The sequence below is a fragment of the Crocuta crocuta genome, unplaced genomic scaffold (genome assembly GCF_008692635.1).
Source record: "Crocuta crocuta isolate KB4526 unplaced genomic scaffold, BGI_CrCroc_1.0 scaffold118, whole genome shotgun sequence".
Lineage (NCBI taxonomy): Eukaryota > Metazoa > Chordata > Mammalia > Carnivora > Hyaenidae > Crocuta > Crocuta crocuta.
In genome coordinates, this window is record NW_027551558.1 from 9,520,471 (window position 1) to 9,540,126 (window position 19,656).

Below are 19,656 nucleotides of genomic sequence, written 5' to 3' on the forward strand. Positions count from 1 at the left end.
ACTATCGATTAAAGGGTCTCATTCTCTGCACACTTCTGCCAGAGCAAAATTTGAAAATCTTCCTCAAACTTGTAAAACATGAGATAGATTTTTTCCCCCCTGTAATGATGGTGCAGAAAGAACATATTTGGTGTTAGTTTATAACTCTCTCCATGCTGTTGCCCCAAATGGTATACAGCCAGAAAGATCTTCCAAAGCAATGGGAAATGTTTGTACACAAACTGTTAATGTGCAATTGTTAATGACGTAACAAGGACATCTTTAATATTTTTAGGGTAGTACTAAATAAGATCAAGTAATATTTATTTTTTACAGTTATTTACATTTTATTGTTACCTTAAAATTTTTTTAATGTTTATTTATTTTTGAGAGAGAGAGAGAGAGAGAGAGAGCATGTATGGTGAAGGGGCAGAAAGAAAGGTAGACACAGAATCCAAAGCAGGCTCCAGGCTCTGAGCTGTTAGCACAGGGCCTGATGCAGGGCTTGAACTCATGAACTGCAAGATCAAGACCTGAGCCAAAGTTGGATGCTTAATCCACTAAGCCGCCCAGGCGCCCCTTCAATAATTCATGTGAATAATTATTTGAATCATTAAAAAATTTTTGTCTCCTAATGATGTACCTGTTGTATTAAGTTCAATGTTTACATTTCTATGAATGTTTTACTTGTTCATTAATTTTTGAAATGAAGGTAAATTTAATGTTTAGTTTCACTGATTAAAGAAATTTATTAGTAATTTTGAACACTTAAAACACACATATCAGGGGCACCTGGGTGGCTCAGTCGGTTAAGCGTCCGATTTCGGCTCAGGTCATGATCTCACGGTTCGTGGGTTTGAGCCCCGCGTTGGGCTCTGGGCTGACAGCCAGCTCAGAGCCTGGAGCCTGTTTCAGATTCTGTGTCTCCCTCTCTCTCTGACCTTCCCCCGCTCACGCTGTCTCTCTCTCCCTCAGAAATAAGTAAAAAACATTAAAAAAAAATTAAAAACACACACACATATCAATTCACTATTTTGGTGTTTTACAAAAACAAAAAACAGTTCATATCGCAATCACTTTGTGGAAAATAACCCTGTTTCATGCAAAGGACGGCATTACTATTCAGAGAAATTAAGGGGACTTACTTCAAGGTCACATGGCTACTCAGTGAGTGGCAGAGGATGGCGTATGAATCCAGCTCTTCCCACACCAAGTCTCTGGCTTCTGTCCACGTTACACTACCTCCGACCCCTCTGAGCCAGGGACACCAGCGCAGTTTCTCCTCCTCTGTATCCTTGGTCGAGTCTCTGTTGAAACCCCAACCGTAACGGAGGAACGTGAGGCTGGTCCCACTGCTGTCAGAGATGATGAAACTATAGGACCCAATACCTCTTTTGCTCACCAGCTCCCAGGGCCCCAAAGGACCACATGGGGGGATGGCAGGGAGTTCTCCCAAGAACAGGGAGAAAAGGCTCTCTTAAGGGTGAGAGCCAGTAAGGCAGAGAGTCAGGCTTCGGCCTTGGGGGCGAGGGTCAGATGCACAGTCTGCCTGCATATCGCAGTGCGTGTGCTGCGGCGTCACCCACTCTGCCCTGCTGTATTCTCACTATCGGGTGATGCGCCGCAGGGAGTGGAGGCCATCGCTCCCTGCCCAGTCCCTGGGTGGCATTGTGTGTCACATGTGTCATGTGAAGGCCCAGCTTAGGGCACTTTCCCAGAGAGACTTCAGGGCTGACGGGTCCTGGTGACCCTGGTATATCCCATAGCTTTACACTGCGTCTGACTTGCTCACAAACATCTCACTTTCCCAATTCCAGGGCAAGGGCCCCGCTCCTGGGCAAGCCCAGCTGCTGGCCGGTCTGCTAATTAATGACTGCTGATTGGCCTGAGAGGCGCACTCATTATGCCCAGTAGAGATCAAAGCCAGGCCCAATAATCTGCTAAACGAGATGTCAGATTAGGGCATTCTTTTGGGCTATTAGAAAGATTTTTCTCCTTGGGTAAAGGCCTGTCAGGGCATATGACCCCGTCACCCACCATGAGCCAAGCCTGAGGGAAGCGCTGTAGCCTCCTCACTCCTCTTACTTTGAATGTGGACATTTAATGGGACAGTCCTACCCCAGAGGCCTAGTTATGATCCCTGGGGAGGTCACAAAATGGGGAGGGGTCCCCCTTTGAAAGTCATGTTTGGGTACAGTCACCTCTGCTTCTTTGTCCTTGGGGGTTTCTGGGTATAAAAATTTGGGAAGATCAGGAAGAAGTGGACCTCCCTGGACCCCTGTGCTTTCAGCTGTATTAGAAACATACAGCCTCAGTTTACCTCCCAAGGCTGGGGGTTGAGTTTTGTGTTGATACCACTCCCTTTACTCAGGAACTAGCCCCACACCAAGAGCCGCAGCCCAAGTTTCTCACCTCAGGGGTAGGAATGGAGCCCTGCTTCTCAGTGTTAGTGTTAATGGCTTCAGGGCTACCAGTTACCAAATGCAGTGTCAGGCACTGTGCTAAGTGACTAAATACTAATTTTATTTATCACCTGAAAGTATTACAAGTTAGGTATATTAACAGCTTCTACAGCACATGAGGAGAGAGAGGCTCTACAATTTGTCCAATGTAACAGCAGCTCCAGCAGACTCCAGGAGAGTCCTGATTGGCTGAAGTCAATCAGCATGTTGATTGGCCTAGAGACAAGCACATGACCTAATTTTGGCCAATAAGAGAACACTAAACCCTAGACTTGTGAAGGAGGAAGGAGCTTTTTTGCTCCCTGGACGGTGTGGGGTGAAGCTGGGAAGTTTGGAACTGCTGAAGCCATTTCTCTCACCAGAGAAGAATCTGGAGCTGTTGGAGGGATGGGTAGCACAAGACCATGTGGGGCCAGTTTTGTGCATCTTTGGAACCATACTTTGAGTTTTGGGATCAAACTAAGCTAAATGAGGGAATACATTGTCTTTATTGTTTAAACCAGTTTGAGGTGGGCTTGGAAACCTAAGCCAGAGACCATAACCTGGATCCCAGAGGAAACAGACCTGCCCAGTGGGTCTGGCCTCCACAAGGTAGCCCTGTGGTAAGCCCACCTGCTGAAGTCGGGAGGCTGTTGAACGTAGTCGTGGCACTTACTGTGGTTACTGCTTGTCCTGGTAGCCACTGCCAGAGCTGCCACCTCAGCCCAGCTGACTGTGACCTCATCTGTCACCTCTGCTTCTCAGAGACAACTTCGCCTGATCACCCATGGTAGTGGCTCTCCTCACTGTCCCCCACCATCTTCATCCTGCCTGGCCTAGCTGGGATGCCTCGGTTAGGAATAATTTTGATTGCGAGAAACAGACACTGAAAGGGACAATGGCTTAAACGCGATAGGAGGCTATTCGTTTCACACATAACATCCCGGATACGGGGTCCGCCACTGGTGTGCAACTTGGTTCCACTATTGTCCATTTGTCCATTCACTTGTGTATTGATCAACTTTGCCCGAGATTTGTCTGCTTTATCAGTCTTCTCGAAGAACCAATTTTTGGTTTTACTGATGCTTGTTATGCCCATTTTCTATATCATTAGTCTCTGTCCTCATCTTTATTTCTTTCCTTCTACACTATTTGGGTTGACTTTTGTTTTGTTCCTCTCCTCCCTAGCTTCTTGAGCCGGTCACAGAATTCTTTATAGGTTGTGGCCTTTACATCTTTTCTTGCATGAGCCACAAATGAAAACACATTTTTCTCTTTATCATTCTTGTAATCACATCAAGAAACTTAGAAATGTTGTTATTTTAATTATTATTAGGTTCTAAATATTTTCTCATTCTTCATTTTATTATAATTTCTTCTTTAAGACGGGAGTTGTTTAGGAATGTGTTTATAAATGTACAAAATAATATTTTGAAAGTTATTTTTGCTATTAATTTCTAATTTGTACATAATGCCTGGTCAGTTTTTATAAATGTCCCAAGGGAAAAATATGAATAATACAATGACTGAGTGAAGGGTTCTGTTTTTGTCCATTAGACTAACATTGTTAATTAATTAAAATTTTAAATTATTTTTTTTATTTTAGAGAGAGAGAGTGTGTGAGAGCCAGGGAGAGGGGCGGGGGGGTGGGGGGTGGGTAGAGAGAATCCCAAGTAGGTTCCACACTCAGCACAGAGCCTGATGCAGGGCTCGATCCCATGATCCTGGGATCATGACCTAAACCAAAATGGAGAGTCAGACACTGAATTGACTGAGCCACCCGGGCACCTCTAATTAAGTTAAACCATTACTAATAATGTCTCTCAGTTACAGAGAAATCTGTTTTGATTGTGAAACTGTCATTTTCTCTTTTGTAATTCTGTCAAACACTTTGAAGTCATGTTATTAGGTGTCTACCATGTTACATTTTCATATCTTCCTGGTAAATTTCCTTTCACTAGTATGTATTGATCCTCTATCTCTAATGATGCCTTTGCCTTAAAGTCTATGTTGTCTGATACTAATGTTAATCTACCACTTTTCCTTCAATTGTTATTTTTTCTGTTATATCAAACTCCATCTCTTAACTTTTTCTGGGTCCGTCCATTTTAGTGTATCTCTTATAAATAGCATATAGCTAAATTAAAAACATCCAGTTTAACAATCTCTTGCTATATTGGCTCATACACTTATTGTGATTTCTGTTATACTTGTTTATCTGGGAATATCTTCATTTCTCCTTCAGTTTTGAAGGATAGTCCTACTGGATACAGAATTGTTGATTGACAGTTTCTTGTTTATGATGAGTTATTTTTCTCTTGCCGCTTTCAAGACTCTCTCCTTGCATTTTTAAAAAAACTTTTTAAAGTTTATTATTTTGAGAGAGACACAGAGTGCATGCGGGGAAGGGGCACAGAGAGAGGGAGAAAGAGAATCCCAAGCAGGCTCTGCACCATCAGCATGGAGCTGGGTATGGGGCCCAAACTCACAAAACCATGAGATCATGACCTGAGCCAAAATCAAGAGTCAGATGCTTAACCGACTGAGCAACCCAGATGCTCCTCTCCTTGCATTTTGACAGTTTGACTATGATGTAGATAATTAATGCGGGTAAGTCTCTCCAGACTCTCTCAGATTCTCCTCTCCTTAAAGGAGTTTTTGTTCTTATTGTTGGCCACTGTTTATTTGTTTAGTGACTTTGCTTGACTAATTCTGTAAAGTCTGTATTCCCTGGATTCAACGATTGAAGTCTTTGCTTGGTCAGCCCAGTACTCAACTAATGATTGGTCAGAGGTCACCTTAAATGCTTTGAACAAAGCTTTTTTGAATTGTTGTGCACTGATAAACGAAGCTCTAGTACATTCACTTCAACCTCTGCATAATATTCCATTGTATGGATATACCTCAACTTATTCATCCTTTTATCTATTAGTGGACATTTAGGTCATTACTAATTTTTTGATTACATAGAAAGTGCCATTGAATGTCTAGTTCATGTGAGTTTTTTTAAACCATATATACCTAGATGTGTAATTGCTGGATGATGGAATGCACATCTTCAACCATAGGAAATACTCCCAAACTGTTCTCCAAATAACTGTACTCATTCATGTATCCATTGTCAGTGTAGCCTATTTGATGTTTTATTTTGTTTTAATTNCATTACATAGAAAGTGCCATTGAATGTCTAGTTCATGTGTGTGAGTTTTTTTAAACCATATATACCTAGATGTGTAATTGCTGGATGATGGAATGCACATCTTCAACCATAGGAAATACTCCCAAACTGTTCTCCAAATAACTGTACTCATTCATGTATCCATTGTCAGTGTAGCCTATTTGATGTTTTATTTTGTTTTAATTAGCTTTAAAGCTTACCTCAAAAACCTTCTCCTTCAGAGAGCCTCTTATGGTTTTCTGACTAGAAGTAATCTTGTTTTTCTGCATCACTGTGAAATCCTGTTCTTTTCTAACCTGTTGCATCACCTTTGATTTGCCTTGTGCCATTGTTGTATGGATGTCCCCTCTTAACTGCAAGATTCGCTTTTCCTGGACCTCATGGACTGTGGCTGTTCCTCAAAGCCTCTGCCATAGAATGAGGTACACAGTAGTCACCGAACTGAATTATTCACAATTTTAATACCTGTTTGCTGGATCTGACACAGGACCAGTCCCACCAGGGAGCCTTCACTTTTTCCTCCTTCTCCTCTGAGTATTTCAACTCAGCTAAGTTCATCCACTATCGCTGAGCACCTAAATCCATAGACCTTCACTCCAAGTTGGGTTGGGGCTGGGATCAGGGTTGTCTCCACGTGAAAATGTTGGCTAAACTCCTCTTCCTGCTGTGAAACACAGGCTTCCTCATGAGCTGCCACTCAGACAAACATCTTTGATGGGGGGGAGGTGCTCATTTGAGGTTTGGAGTAATTTGGACACGGCTGGGAGGTAGTTAGCCTTTGCTTAGCCCATCTTTCCTCAAAGAAGTACAGGAAGACAGTGCGAAAATAATGTTGGGTGGGACCCTCAAACAGGACATTTCAAATCACATACGCTCACCCATTCACAGATAAACAGCCCCTCTTTTGGTTACAACTCCTCCTTAGCTGGTCCTCGAAGCGGTTCCCCAAGGACCGCTCCTGGTCACACCTGGTTCCCATTACTGTATCTACTTGAAAGCGGGAAAGCTGCCTTTCTTCAGAAGTACTGTGAAGCACGGTAATTCACTCTGACCTGCGCTTGGCCTGTACGTAGCAGCTCGGCTGACATGCTCACATGATCACGGTTACCCACAGCTCCTCATGAAGGCACATTCTGTCGTCCAGATGGAAACAAATAGTTGCCCTGCCAGTTTAAGTTTTTTTAAATTTATTTCTGAGAGAGCGAGAGCGAGAGAGAACGTGAGCAGGGGAGGGTCAGAGAGAGAGGGAGACACAGAATCTGAAACAGGCTCCAGGCTCTGAGCTGGCTGTCAGCCCAGAGCCCAACGTGGGTTTCGAACCCACAACCGTGAGATCATGACCTGAGCCAAAGCCGGACGTTTAACCGATGCAGCCACCCAGGCGCCCCTGCCCTGCCAGTTTAAAATGCCAGTGGAATTCAGCGTGTACGCCCTTGGGCACACCCATCTCTCCTGCACACTTGCTTGTGGTCTTGTCTTGTGCACCATGCTCTGTATGCAGACACGTTCACCTTGGGTACAAACGAACCCTGCCCTTGCTTGGACTCCTGGATGGAAGACCCACTGCTGGGGAGAGCTGGGAGTCGGTGGCTCTTGGGGGAGTGTGCAGCTCTTACAAAGAGAGGGGCTATTCTTTTCCTCCTGATGGAGAAGGGAAGGCAGCTCTTTCTCTTCCTTAAAGCCTAAACAGGGGGACACCAAGCGATGTATTCTTAAAGACCCCATTATCCATGTTTCCCTGTTCAGAAACCATTTGCTCACATTTGAATCTCTTTTCAGAAACTTTTTAGATCTTTTGAAGGTGATTGCAAACTCCTTTTTAAATTTTGAAGGGGCCTATGAAATGGGGAAGGCATTGCGGAGAGAGGTTTAGAGCAAGCGGGCAGAATGGAGACAGAGCAAAAGCTCTCCCACAGTTTGGTAAGGCCAGGGTTCCTGAGTGTTCTGTGTGGCTCAAGTGGATGCCAGATAAGGTGGCTGGACTTGAGTCCCTTGCTGTTACCCTTCCTCTCTCCCTCCTATCTCTCCACATACCAGCCTGCTTCCCATTGAGTGAGAATCACCAGCAGCAAAAGTCTCTAAAGTCAATAGTCTTCTGGGGCACCTGGGTGGCTTAGCCAGTTAAGCATCTGACTTTGGCTCAGGTCATGATCTCCGGATTCACGAGTTCAAGCCCTGCGTTGGGTTCTGTGCCAACAGCTCAGAGCCTGGAGCCTGCTTTGGATTCTGTGTCTCCCTCTCTCTCTGTCCCTCCCCTGTTTGTGCACGCTCTCTCTCTTTCTCTCAAAAATGAATAAACATTACAGAAATTTTAAGTTAATTTAAAAAAATAAAAAAGAGACCATTTATCTTTGTGAATTCTTTAAAGATCCCCACACAGTTCTATAGATTCATAAGCCCTTGACTTGATAATGGAGCCACAAAGGTAAAACACAATGGAGAGTCAGGGACACCTTAGGGCTAACCTTTGAAGAGAAAGCTTCCAAAAAGAGACTTAATTATAGGGAAAAGACTTTTGAACCAGGAAAAATGAGTGTAATGAGACCGTTTGCAGTGGGAACTCAAGCAGAATTGCCATCACTGTAGAAAAGGGCCAAAGAGATGCTGTAGGTGGCCACGGAAGGCCGTGTGCTGGCCAAAGTTATAAAGGAGCAGAAATTCCTAAGCGTGAACAAAGCGAGATGGGGGGAGTGGAAAGAAGAGAGCATCACACCAAGGAAGACAAAGCTACTTCGAGAAGGAGGCTGATTTCTGCTTTGCCTCAGTTCCCATTTCCGTTTCTTCCCACCCCCCACAGCCCGCAAATGCAACGTCTACAAAGTTGTGACTCGTGGGGTCCAGTCTCAGTGGTACCGGTTCAAAAGAACAGAGTTTGGTGGGCGCCTGGGTGGCTCAGTTGGTTAGATGTCCCACTCCTGATTTTGGCTCGGGTCATGATCTCAGGATTTGTGAGAACCGGCCTCCAGCTGGGTTTCGAGCTGATGATGCACAGCTTGCTTGAGATTCTTTCTCCCTCTCTTTTTGCTACTCCCCCACTCGCTCTTCTTTCTCTCACAGAATAAATGAATAAACTTAAAAAAAAAAAAAAGAACAGAGTTTGGAAGCCAAATGCTACGTCATTATAACCTCAGTTCTTATTTCTCAATTACGAAAGGGGATGTTGCCTAGCCTCCCTCCACTTCTCTAGCAGCCTCTGTGCCTCCCCAGGGCACAATCCTTTCTCCTTTCCAGTAATTCCACCTCACAGCTACCCCAGTGCTACCCCAGCACCTCTTGGACCCTCCTCTCTTGTCCCTTTTACTTGCAATTCTGCTTGTCAAAGTCCCCAAAGAACCACCTTGCAGGCAGGGGTGTCTTCAAGGGTGGGAAGGGAAAGCAGAGAAGTGGGCGAGCAGGAATTTCCCCGGCAGGAAGGGGGATGGGGGGTGGGGGTGGGAGGCTTGGAACAATCACTGGCTAGTTGTTTTATCCTGTTAAACAAGGAGTAGGTAGGTTCTTTATAGCCAAATGACCCCGGCGAGGACACTGTGTGACCCAGACTGAGTTACTTAACTTCTCTGAGCTGCAGGTTCTTTAGATTTAACTGGGCGTGATGATTTCTGCTTCCTGGGGGTGGCTAAAAGAGCTGAATGGGTGACCTGTGAAAAACGCAGTGTCCCTTTGAACCCAGTGACTAACCACATCTCTCTGTGGACCCCTGGGGACATGGGAGAGCAGTGCCTACAGTTTAGGAGACTCGACTCCCTCAGAGCCCTTCCCCCACCAAGATTAGGGGTTCTTCCTCAGCTTCTCTGGGGCTAGGGCCTCCTCTCAGTTGTTGTGGGCTCTCTCTGACTCCCTGCTGTGCCCTCAAGGCCTGGCTCCGCTCTCAGGGGGCTCTGTTTTCCTCAGATGTCTGAGGAAGCCTCCATTTCATCGGATTTCCTGGTTAGTTTGATTCGATACTCCTTGTGTGCCCATGGAGCCCCAGGCCTTGCTGGGGGATTGGGGGGGGGCGGCTCTGGCACTAGTTTTAGTGGTGTTGGTCTGGGCATGGCTGGTTGGGAAACATTCTTTCTGGGACACCCAGGCGGAAGGGCTTCCCTGTTTGGGCCAGTTACCCACATCTCCAAGCCAACGCCCTTCTCTGGGCCCAGGGTCTCTGTACCTGCCTCATTCATTCCCTTTGGCTGCTCTGACTGGGTCGGGGGCCCTGGGTCCTCTCTCAGATGGCTGGGGCCTTTGCTCCTGCCCAGGCCTCCCTGCTCCCTGGGATTTCGTGGAAATGTGGGCTTGCAGATCAAAGGTGGAAATGTGAGGGAAGGAAGGGAGGAAGAAGGAAGTCCCTGCTCCATCACAGGCTGTGATGTGAGGCTCCCAGGATTCCATATCCATGATAGGCCAGCATCACACTTGACGCATAGAGCACAGTGCTTGGCGTGTGGTAAGCGCTCCACAAAAATGTGTCAGGTGGCTATCGATCCAATGTGTTGGGTTTTTGTTTTTTTCATTCGTGAGAGTCAACAGGGGTACAATACCTGCCGCACTTGCTTCCCCGCCGTCACGCTCTCTTTCTCTGTGGGTGCTCACCCAGGAAGGGGGGCTGTTCTGATGGGTGGGGACGGAGTCACCTTTTCACTGTCTGTGAACAAAGCAGGGCTAGTGTCAACAGGATGGGGAGGCCTGAGGAGTGGGGAGGAAGAAACTGCTTCACCCACTTAGCGAATCTGCTGCTTAGAAACACAAACAAATTATAATGACTGTGCTAATTACGAATGATAACAAGGTTTGACAGTTTTCAACACGTATCAGTTATCTTCGTATCTCCCTGTGGCCTGTGGGATGCGACAAGCGTTCCTCCTGGATTTATGAATTGACGGATAAGGGGACTCAAAGGCAGAGAGGTTGGGGAACGGGTTTACACAGCTGAACTCAGATTCAAACCCAGGCCTGAGTGTTGCCACCTCCGGGCAGGCTGCCCTTTTCACCACATTGTGATTCAGCTAGGAAGCTGGTGGTAACTCAGTGTGTCACTTTCTCCCGCTGGTGGAGAGGGGACCGTGTTCTGAGCACCTGCAGGAGGAAACGCCACCCCAGATCTCTGAAAAATTCCTCACTCAGGCCCTGGATAGGCCCCTTGGGCCCAGGAGTCATTCTGCCTGTGAACTGGGAAGTATAATGGGACAGAGGCCAGAGCACAGGAGTTGATAGCCCTGGGGTTCCAAGCCCAGGTGCTTACAAGCTGTGACTTCAGAAGGCCCAGAAGGTGAGCCTGGGCTTCATTTCCATCAGCTGTAAGCAGCGGACCAGGTGGGGGACAGCCAAACTAATTCTCATTTCGTATTTTTGCTGTGAGTTTCTTACATTTGCCCCATAGATGTTCTTCTATCTCTGTGGCCACAGAAATGCCTCAAGACCACCCAGGAAGAGGCCCTGCAGGGTGAGGGAGGCCTTATGGCCGATGACAAGTGAGAGACATGTGTAGGGTTGGGGGGGTGGGGGCTGGAAGGGGAGTGGTTTCTCGGCAGTTTCCGTAGCCAGAGACCTCTTGCACCCCTCTATAGGCCTTTGTGGGTTTTCCGAGTGCTCCACACACCTAACCTAGGAGAGTTGGCATCCCATTTTGCAGCTGGCTTAGGTCTGGAGGAGAAAGGAAAGCTAGTGAATTCCTAGTCCCCGCCCAGCTTGTTCAGGGTACCCTGGCGCCTTGTTTCACCCCAATACAGACCCTATGGGGTCAGCATTACTGTGCCCATTTGCTGCTGAGGTCACTGAGGCTCAGAGAGGAGTTCCCTAGCTCACAGTCACATAGCTCCCAGGAGGTGGAGCTGGGCTGATTGCAAAACCTATGCTTTATTCACCCAGAGGGCAGGATGAACGCCTGCTTAAGTCCAGCCTCTGGACTCCCAGCCCAGTGCTCTTTCCTTGGCCCACATTCCCCTTGCTCTGCTCTGAGCCTTCGGGAGATGCTAAGTTGGGAGCCAAGCTCTGCTTTTGCCTCCTCGGGGGCATCCCATTTCCAGTGGGTTCCCACCAGGCGCTGGCTTGGCTTCTTGGAAAGAGAGACTAGTGAAAAGTCAGTGCCTGAGAACTTGCCCCTTCCTGTTTAGAAGAACAGGGTCTAGTTAGCACAGTCCTGCTTCCCACCCAGGAGCCCCTCCACCTGGTAAAGGGTGTTGGGGTACCCCCCCCTTATCACACTGTTACTTATACCCACACAGGAGGCCCCCCGGCCTGTCAGACCCGCCTGGGGAGGCCGGGTGTCCTTCAGACCCTGGGCGCCCATTCCCCGGGGGCTGGGGTGTTGCCTCCCTTGCCGGTGATGTGGTTCAGTGCTTGTTCCTGTGGTCCGGGAAGCAGGGGTGGACAAAGGAGTCTGCAAGGGTTAACTCAGTTTTGGCTGTTATTCCTTTTTGGCATCTGCAAGTCAGCTTAATAGGATCTCAGCTTTCTTGTTGCCTCACCAGTGAAACAGAAACCAGACCACAAGGGGGTCTGGAGATGGTTAAATGGTGATGCCTCCCGGTGGACCGGAGGCCCTCCTCGGAGAGATCACTAGGAAATGACTGCCAGAAACCCCACCCTGGGCTCCCCGTCGCCAGGGTGAGGGAAGGGACAGGGAACTGGGGGCTCCCCAGAAGGCCTGGCTCCAGGCAGAGGGGAAGGAAGGCGGGTGCAGGGTCCACAGATTTGATCCCAGGGCTCTGGCCCCACCCCTTTTATATCTTTGAGTCTCAGCCTGTCAAGGTCCCAGCATCTCAGGATCCAGTGCGTAAAAAAGCGCAGAGTACGCCTAACTCAAGAATTGTCAGCCCCACTGAACTTCCGGTTTTTCTTTTTTCCACTCCCCTGCTCTCTGGGCCTTTGCGATTCTCCTTCTTTCTCCCTGAAGCGGCCTTCCTTCTGTTCATTTCCTGGCCAGCTCCCACTTCAGATATCAGTCCGAATATCACCTCCTCTAGGTAGCCCTCTGAAACGGGGGTGGGGGCCTCCTGGTGCCTGAACTTCCCCCTCCAGTCTCGTCCCTGGCCCTTCCCACCTCCATCCTATTTCTCTGTTTTCCGCATGGGGCAGGGTCGAGGGTGGCCCCCTCACCTTGATGGCCTGGCAGTGGGCCCTGCGGAGGGTCTGAACCATTCACCACCTCAGGAGGGAAAGAGGAATGGGCACAGAGCTGGGGAAGTCAGTGCTCTGACCCACCGGGGTGCCCCCTGGGAGCCACGAGCAAGGGGACTTAGCCAATCCCGAGGTCGGGACTCTCCTGCCAGGATCGCTTTGCTCTCCACAGTGGTTTTCATTATTTTTCATTCCCAGACTATTTTGGAAGCTGGCTGCCATGGGAACTGAGTCTTTGGAAAGCCCCGGCCTCTTTTCCCCTCCTGCCCCCACCCCTCCTTCCATCTCCATTCCCTCTTAATTGGTTTTTAGTTCCCTGGCTTTCAGGCCGGTCTGTTTATTTTGATTGCAACTCACAGAACAAATCTTTAATGAACCAGCTTGTGGGGAGAGCCATTAGCAGCTGCCTGCCTCCAGGGAGTGGGGGAGGCCGTGGCCAGGCATGGGGTGGCAGTGAGTGCTCAGGACCCTGGCTTCGTTCAGGTGGGGTCCAGTGATGAGGAGGCGGAGCTCGTCGTCCCCAAGCTGTCTGCAGCCTCAGCCAGGGGGACCCCAGGGCCCTCCTCAACAAGCCAGGGGCCTTCAGAGGGCTCTCCCAGCCCTCCCAATGGCCCTGAGGGGGTGCATTCTGCAGACGAGGGAAGAGGGCCTCAGAGAGATTGAGAACCCTGAGTCACCTGTCCATCGTGCCTATGTCTTTTTGCCTTGGACCCTCAGTTTCCCTACAGTGTCCCTATCCCTTAGGCCCGGTTGGCAGCCAGGGCCCAGACTGGTCTCCCCCAGGCCCAGGTTTTGTGGGACAAATGCCTTCTTGATTTGTGCCTTGGTTTCCCCATCTCTATGGCTCTACTATAGAGCCATCTGGGCCTTACACTACTTATGGGACTGTTTCTTAGACTGAATGAGATCATGTGTGCTCAAGAGACTGGCAGACGGGAAAACATCATATAAATGTGTGTTGCCATTATGAGTATAGACTGCAGGATAATCCATATAGTTTCCTGAGCTGTAGCAAGCCCAGAGGAAGCCCTCAGGCCCTTTGACTGGCCACATCTTCAGGGCGACCTCTATGGACGTGGATAGCTTTCCCTTTCACATTGACCCCATCCTGCCATTCATCTTAGAATCAGAGACCCATGGGATGTTGAATGGGGAAAGCTGCCTTAGAGCTCAAGCCCAGTAGTTTCATACTGGTGGAAAGAGCTCTAGGATTCTGGGACTGGGACTCTGAAGACAGGAGAGGTGGGCTCTAGCCTTGTCCCCATCCTAACCTCAGTCCAAAGACCTCTGCTTTTAACTGCTCTGTATCATGGGGTCATGTGGTATTTCTGTAGAAAGATGGGCTCCCTATCTGTATTGGTCATGGTAGGCTCTGCAGCGTACTTCACAGCAGATGGCGATCCCACTTTCCTTTTCAGTGATTGGTTGGAACGAGACACTTCTGGCCAATAAGAGGTAAAGGGAAGTCTGATAGGGAAATGTAGGGGAAGTTTCTTGATCCTAAAAATGAAGCACAAGAGAGATGGATTCTTTTTTTTCTTGGCTGAGATGTGCCTGGTTGTAATGCCTCGTACTGTGGCAGTCATCCCTGTGCCCCCAAAGGAGGTCAGAAGGAAGATAAAACTAATCCATGGAGAATTGCAGAGTATCTATTAACATTGGTGAGCAGCCCGCCATATCGTCCCTCGAGGGGTCTTGTTTCTGGACTTTATCAGGTGATAAACTTCCTTCTTGTTGAAGCCATTTGAATGAGCTATTTTTGTTTTTCATGGTGCAAGACAAAGGTGTGCACTGCAGAGTGCGTGTGAGGCTGTGAAGGTTGGTCAGACTCTAGGAACCTCTACCACAGGCACCAATGAGTAAGGCATTTCAGACACGGGCCTCTGGGTATGTAGCACGTTCTCTTTGAGAAAGGACCTTACTGGGTGGAGAAGGCAAGGATGGGATGGTAAGGAGGGGCTATATGCCTTTACTTTTTTTGAACTTCTATTTTGTTTGTTTATTTATTTTTATTTTAGAGAGAGGGAGCATGTGAGCGGTGGAGGAGGGGGGGGAGGGGCAGCGGAAAAGAGAGAATCTTAAGCATGCCCATGCTCCACATGGAGCCTAATGCAGAGCTTGATCCCATAACCCTGGGATCATGACCTGAGCTGAAATAAAGAGTTAGATGTTCAACTGACTGAGCCACCCAGGCATGCCTAAACTTTTATTTTTAAGTTTAATATAAATTCAGAATAGTGCATAAATTATAAGAGTACAGCTCAATTAGTCTTCGTAAAGGGAGCACACCTGTGTTCAGCACCCTGATCAAGAAACAGAGCATTACCAATACTTCAAAAGACCTCTTTTTGTCCTTCCCAGTCTTTATACCCCCCTGCTGAGGATAAACATTATCTTGATCAAAACAATGTTGACTGTTTTGGTACTTCTTATAAATGAAACCCTGCAGTGCATACTCTTGTGTGTGAATGCTTTGTTCAAAATTATGTTTGAGATTCATCTGTGCTCTTATGTGAGTTGTGGTTCATTCTCATTACTGTGTAATATTCCATTTTGTGAATATATAGCAATGTATTTCTCCATTTTTACTGTGTAATATTCCATTTTGTGAATATATGGCAATGCATTTCTCCATTTTTACTGTTGATGGGTATTTTGGGTAACTTTTAGTTTTTAGCTATCACAAATAGTGCTGCATTTTGGACACATGGCCACTTCTGTTGGAAATACATCTGGGAAGGAATATATTTAATTGTAGCAGACATTGCTGAAGAGTATCCACAGTGGTTATACCAACTCACATTCCCACTGTTATATGAGTTCCAGTTGCTCCATATTCTTGCCAACATTTGATATTATCAGTGCTTTTAATTTGAGCTCTTCTGTCTGGTGGGTGTGTAATGGCATCTCATTATGGCTTGATATGCACCTGCATTTCCTGCTTGATTGATAAAATTGAGCACCCTTTAGTGTGATTATTGGTCACTTACATGGCTTTATCTTTTAACTTTGAGCGAGGAGGGAGAGAAATGGGGAGAGGCCTCCTGAGTATGAAGGTGTGTGAGTACTGGGTGTGAGGATGCTTGAATGGCTTATCTCTGTTGCTTGCAGACCAAGCAGAAGGGGAGGCCTGGTAATGAGGGCTGCCACATCCATGGAGTCACACTTACAGGAGAGGCAGTGAGATGCTGACGTGGAAAAGGCCACCTTTGGCTCAGGCATTAACTAGCTACTATATTTAATGCAATTTCCACCTCTGTCAAGTGGAAAGAAGAATAATACCAACTGGATAGTGTTGCTGTAAGGATTAAGTGAGATGAAATGTGGACAGTGTCTGGCACAGAGATATGCAAAGATAAATTTCTACAGTGCCTGGCCTAGTACATGACAGCCATCATTCCTCTGGAATGACTGGGGACTGAGGACCAGAACAGGTGCCCCATCAGTTGTGGGAACAACAGCAGAATACCTTGTGAGTTGTACAAGACTTCCTTTGTGGCTTAGAATTTTGCATCTCATACACCAACCATCACCTTAAGAAATCAGCCAGTCTAGGTGTTTGTCCTGTTCTGATATCCTGCCCTAAGAACTTTTGAGTCCCACATGGAGCAATAAAATGAAAAGCACCCACTTCTCCTAACAAGATGTTATTTAAAAGCTTTGTCAGTTTCATATTCTTCCTTGCTTCACTAAGTCAATAAAAGTCAGTTTTACTTTTATCATAACAGCTTTTTCTAATTGAGAGGTGGCTTTTCCACAACTTAGATGTTATTCATCTAATCTCACATTGTCTTCTGCATTGCCATGAACTTGATTTGTCCATAACAGGTAAAAACGGTAGAACTATAAGCAAGTGAATACCAGTAAGTTCATGGCCAAAACCAGCCCCAAGGACCAACAAGCTTAAGGTCTTGCTTGGCTGGTGGCCTTCAAAAAAGGAAGCTTATCTTGGGTTGCCTCTGAAAATGTTATAAGTTCTGTTCTTCCTCTGTCCTGCCTTTGTGTCCCAGAGTTAACTTGAGAAACACAGTCTCCAAAAATCTCTTTTGCGGAGGACTATAGTTATAGACAGCCACCCTCTGGTTGGGAGTCCAAGACAGGAGGCACAGAGCAACACATATGGCCAACTGGTGTCAACTTGCATGGGTCATCTCAGTCCAAATCTACCTCTCCGCCAGACTGGAAGTCCATTCCTTTTCTGTAAAGGACCAGATAGCCAATGTTCTAGGCTCTGTGGGTCTTACAGTCTCTGTTGCAATCCTTCAACTGTGCAAAAGCAGTGATAGACAGTACATAAACAAATGGGCATGACTGTGTTCCAGCAAAAACTTATTTACAAAAAAAGCCCATGGGGCAGAACTGGCCTGTGGGCTGTAATTCACTGAACCCTGCTCTGGCGCATACCTCACCTGCCAACACCACCATCTTGGCAAAACAGTAAAGATGGGTCATGGATGGACATCAAGACCTCAAGGCCCTTTTGAAAACCTCCAAATGAATGTTATACAATTATCCCCTGTGATGGAATATGAATATATTTTGGCTGTTTTTGTTTTTGTTTGTTGTTGGGTTTTTTTTTTTTTGCATGTTTCCCCCCCAGATTTGTTGAAGCCTTTCCTTGTTGAAGAGCATCAAAACAAGCTTTTCAATTTTGCATTTCTTACTAGAAGAGTCCCAAGCTACTGCTGTAGTGACGAGTATCCTTATTTTACTGAGAAGATCATCAGGGCCTCTTCTAGACATCGGTGCTTACTCAAAATTTCCTCTGTTCATACTCCCTCCACCCCCAACCTTCAGACAAAGTAGAAAAGATGGGTAGAATTTTCAAATTAAAGTTAGCTTAGCTTTCAGAAACACTTCAATTTCCCTGGTCCCAAATCCTTCCCTGGCCTTCCTGCCAATAAGATCAACTCTTTTGAGAGTATATCCGTTCTCTACTCTTTAAGGTAACTAGCCCACCCAGGCACCTAGGACTTTATCTCTAATCCTAGACTCTTCCCTGTTAAAAGCAACAATAAGCAAATACTAGAAGGGATCCATACATCTACTAATTTGCTTTTTTGTTTTTAAAGTAGCCTTCACATCCAGCGCGAAGCCCAACACAGGGTCTGAACCCATGACTCAAGACCTGAGACAAGATGAAGAGTTGGATGCTTCACTGACTGGGCCACCCAGGTGCCCCCAATCTTCTAGTTTTATGATTAACATACTCCTAACCCATCCTTGCACAACCTACAACTTGGTTTTCTAGAAGAAGCCATCACAGAAAGGCAGCCCGTGATCCGTTATGGAAGAAGACTTTATCGGTTATTTCTGACACTTAGTAAAGCAGTAAAACCTCAGGGGTTTGATTTTTGGGTCTGTGCTTCTCAATGAAAGAAACACAAACTATCCCTGGCAACTGGAAGGTCATTCCAAACCAAAATTTCCCAGTGAGGGAATCCTAATTAAGAATCCTTCAGAAGCAGAAGATATTCAGGAGACTCTAGCCTGAGACCTTCATAAGCAGAAGACAGCACGGCATAGACAATTTGTTCTTCCATGTCTTCAGAACAAGGCCGTCCAGGTACATGGAGCCACAGATCAACATGCTCTCCTTCGTCTCGCCCTCTGACTTTAATTCTTGTCTATGTCTTTCCACTTTGCAATTTTGTAGTGATGGTTTGCTGATAGCATAGCTGTAGCTCTGCAAACATAGGTCTTACCGAGAAATGTCTTTGGACATCGGCATGTGATTTTGTTGTTGTTCTTCCCAAATGAGATGTCAAGAGATTATCCGAGTCTATTGCTAAGCACCTACACCTTCAAGACAGTGTGTACTCCACTAGGGTACTATTTTTTTTTTTAATGTGGACATCAAGCCTTAACTTGTTCAAACTGTTTAGGTACTTAAGATCTCAACACACTCTGTGAAACATATCTCACTGAAACATGCCTCCAGGAACTTACAAAATGAAACCACATAGGCTATTCTAGAAAATTACCTGGAGGAAATATTCTTTCACTTTTTATGTGGAACGTCTAACTGGTGATTTCTATAATGAGGGCTATACCATTGGAAAAGGATGAGAGAAATGTATTATTCATCTTAGCTGAAGTTATAAATAATCTTCCAAAGCTTTTGAGGTTTATCAGACAAATCTAAACTCTTTGGCCCAGTTGGAAATTGACAATCAGATAGCTTTGGGTTTTCTGTTAGCTATTCAGGGAGTTACCTGTGCTGTTGCCAACATTTTTGTGTTACCCTTGGATAAATTTTTATGAGCAGGTATGACAACCTATTTTAAAGAAGCTGAAGGAGATGGCCACCTTTCTCTTTGAGGTAAATCCAAATGGACTCTGGGACATGATTTTTTTTAAAGTTTATTTTGACAGAGAAAGACAGCATGAGTGGGGGAGGGGCAGAGAGAAAGGGAGAGAGAAAGAATCCCAAGCAGGCTTTGTATCGTCAGCGCAGAGCCCCACGCGGGGCTCGAACTCACAAAACTGTGAGATCATGAACCGAGCCAAAACCAAGAATCGGACGCTTAACTGACTGAGCCACCCAGGAGCCCCTGGAACGTGATTTTTAACTTGGGTTCAGTAGTGTAGGGTGCTACCACCACTGTAATTTTTGTCAAGTGCATAGTGGTTGCCAAGAATCGGCTGTCCAGGGTGAGAGTGTGGGTGCACACGTGCTGTCACATCATATGATCCAGCAACTTATCACTTGACAGATGGAATAGGGAGACCAAGTTAGTCCAAAACAGTTTCTCCAAACAATCATTTCTGAGATGATAATTCATCCAGAATTCTGACAATTATATGGAGGCTGACTTTGTGGCCTCTGGTCTGGCCAGCGAGTGGGGAGGGCTCATCAGTGATGCAGTCACCATTGCAGAATATCTATGGCTTCATAGCATTTTGTCATTCACTCATCACCTCACCTTGGTCAAATCCACCTTTGCTCTTTAAGAAAATAAT